The sequence below is a fragment of the Haplochromis burtoni genome, unplaced genomic scaffold (assembly GCF_018398535.1).
Source record: "Haplochromis burtoni strain Fernald_Lab_line unplaced genomic scaffold, NCSU_Asbu1 Contig_246, whole genome shotgun sequence".
Lineage (NCBI taxonomy): Eukaryota > Metazoa > Chordata > Actinopteri > Cichliformes > Cichlidae > Haplochromis > Haplochromis burtoni.
Genome location: NW_024582607.1, coordinates 311,591 through 314,722, shown reverse-complemented (window position 1 = coordinate 314,722; position 3,132 = coordinate 311,591). Strand labels below are relative to the sequence as shown.

The following is a 3,132-nucleotide window of genomic DNA, read 5'->3' as shown; positions in this document are numbered from 1 at the left end:
GAAGTGTGTGGGTATATCAAGATGTCCACAGGGTGGCACTGCAATCAAACTGGTAGTCACCTTGAAACCTGCTAGGCTTTGGGGTAACAAAGGTTACTATGGAGACCTCTCACGTCTTTTGTTATCTAAAGTGTAAAGATGCCAAACAGCTGCTACATGGGCCCTTTTATGAAAAACAAAAAACAAAGTAAAAAGAAATAAACCTTAAAGTTAATATGTAAACAATGAAATGTGTGATAGTTGCCATAAATGGTCGACTTAAATAATTTATGTCTGTGTGTCAGATGTGACGCTTCAGCAATACAACTAGCGCAGTTTTAGCAAGTTAGCGCTAATATTAGCTGGCTAGCGTTAGCTGAGGCTTCCTACAAGCTAGCCTTGGCTAGCTCGTAGTTCACGCTGGGAAGCAACTCGAAAATCTCAGCGACACTGACACGGCTCAGTTAATGCATTTGTGGCGGAGTGTTGACGTTAGAAAAAAGCAATGATCCCGCTAGTTGTAGTGAGGCTTGACTGGCACCGGTTACGTAGAAAGCGTAGCTGTGGGCGGATCTGCGGTAACCAGTAGCTGAGCTGGACCTCCTCCGCAAGACGGGCCAGCAATGACGGATAGGGTTGATCCAGCCGGGGTTTGGATTCTGAGCCACCAGACATGATTTTATGAAGACCACCCTACAAGTAAGAGTTCCTGCTCGATGTACAAGTGTAATTCTGATCCCTCTGCTGATGGCGTCGGTGAAATAACGTGAGGAGGAATGGCAGAGGGTGGATTTTCCTATCTGAATACTGCGAGAGGAAAGAGGTCGACAGATTAGGGAAAAAACGCGCAGCGATACTTTTCGTTCCCTCCACAAAGCTTTCGGGATCAAATGTAATTCTGCTTTGTGCAAACTATACGTGTTCATTGTAGTAAAAGGGTTTGCCTCGGAAAATATGTTTTTCAATCTTGCAGTCTGCGAATGTGCGACTACATGTATATGACAGTGACAGCCATGTTCACAAGCTGGCTACAGCCGCGTTAGTACAGGCGGAGCAGTCTCTGTCATAATGGCTTACTTAGGAATTTTAGTGTTGCAATGCTAATTGCGGGGGTGGTGTCGTCTATATAAAGCAGGGTGTTGTCGCAAAGTGGCATTTTTCTAACGAGACGCGATTAAAGGTCTTGGAATGGAATTGTGTTGCGTTCACGGGATCCCCTACAGTTTTCATTAGAAACATCAAAATGTATGCGGAATACAGAGACAGAGTGGAGTTTATTTAAACTACGGTGAAAACCGGTACTTCAGGTTTGTTATTTATATGTAATTTATTGTGCTAAACGCGTTAAGGCAGATACATTATGAACAACTAGTGACAGTGCAAAGAAACGTCCCTTTCAATTGAATCGAATTGAAAAATGTAATAAATTGCATCGATCTTTCTAACGTGTTGTTAGCTGTTAACATTTAAAATATCTAACGCCTGGATTATCTCTAAGAGGTCACTGGAGCGAGTAATAGCATACGTGTACTGTTTTTAAGTCGTGCACGTACGAGAATTATCGACACGATCGTGAACAGGCATCCATAAAAGCGTCGGTGTTACGCAATCGGGGGAGGGCTGTCCATGCAAAGAGAGGAGGGGGACGTAGGAGGATACGTGCAAATACAGTCCTGAGCACAAAGTACCTATCTTGTGTTCTGACAGCTTTTGTACACGTGAAGCGACAGACGGGCTTGTCTGACTGATTCGGGACGTTTTCACCGAGAGGATCCGTGTACGGAGAAGAGCACTCCCCCCGGGTTTGATATCAAGAGTTGCTGGTAAGACGCTCGGGAATGATCTTTAATTATTATATTTACATCTTTGACGGTGTTAAAACGCCACTTAATAATAAAAATGTAAATAATAATCAATATCCTGACGGTGTGGGAATTGACACAAGCTTTAAGTGCGCCACCAGAGGGAGTAGCATGTTTCAACACTGCTCTGACTGGTTAATGTGTAAAAGGACAGTTTAAATTCCACCGTAAAAACATCAGCAGTTTAACTGAAACAAGTTAATGTTTGAGTTAATGTCGCGTTCGGGCGCTACATTTGGTCACGACTCGCTGGTATTCCTTGAGGAGCTGTGTGGTGTTTACATCAGTGCTGGCCCATTAAAACCCGAGCCACGTGTAGGTAGCTGGGGACCATGTGGCCATTGTAAACACTGCTGCCTTGTGGATCTTTATGTGCTGTAACGGGCTCTTTCTGTTACTTTTACCACCCAAATGCGGACTAAGTAGTCTGCTGGGTGTATTTCAATGAGTTTTATTTGTGTATGTGTGTGTGTATGGGGGGGGGCAGTTTCTGCCATAGCTCGGAGCCAGCTGACACTGTATCGTGCTTCTATTGTGCTGTTAGGAGTATATTGTATTGCGTAATGACACCAGCGCTACTTGCATGGAACTCCTTCCCAGCGGTCGGCCACCCTGATTATTAGGTTCCGCCACGTATCAACGTAAATGTCAGTATTGCTACAGGAAAGGTCAGACTCCCTCACGATAAGCAGACAGTTTGGGATCACCGGCGGGTCACGTCCCTCCCACGTCTTTTTGTGTGTACCAGTGAGTGTGGTACGGTGACAGCAGAATACAGAAGGGGCTGGCCAGTCAACTGCTCTCAGAGTCTTTGTTTCAGGGACCTAAACTCAATTTAGAGGCTTCAGGACGGGAACGGAAATAATTAATAAAGCAGTTTGTATTACTGAACATCGCTAATGTTATTAGGCTGCTGTCAGGGATGTGAAAGTAATAACTGAGGCTGCAGGAGCTTTTCTCCACGGACTTTCTTGTTCACATATGAATTGTGATTTATTTATTTATTTCTGTTAATGTAACCTGACAAAAAAGCTGATATATCCTTGCCAGACTGTATTTTCCACAACCCAAATTACATGTTTTTATTTGGAACAACTCCAGATATATTCAAATTTCTGTTATACATGTGAATAATAAAACATTCATTCCTCACATTATTGTTGCTGGAAATCGGTTTTGCCTAAAATGTTAACTGGAAAAGATTTGATTTGATAGAAACGGATGTTCATTTCCTCCTAACTTGGATATATTTCTAATCAAAGCTGCTTCTTCTTTTTTCTTTTTCTTTGGG

General features: G+C 43.2%; 1 protein-coding gene across 4 annotated transcripts in view; it reads left to right on the top strand.

Annotated features, from left to right (window-relative positions):
* The first annotated feature begins 379 nt into the window (after positions 1-379).
* Positions 380-3,132, top strand: part of bcl2l1 (BCL2 like 1) — a 33,928-nt gene continuing 31,175 nt past the window's right edge. Inside the window, exons 1-2 of one of the 4 annotated variants that reach the window (XM_042227158.1) lie at positions 685-1,286; positions 1,687-1,802. The gene's annotated coding sequence lies outside the window, so the exon portion shown is untranslated. The other 3 variants (XM_014338667.2, XM_005938097.3, XM_005938096.3) reach the window with 3 other exon arrangements.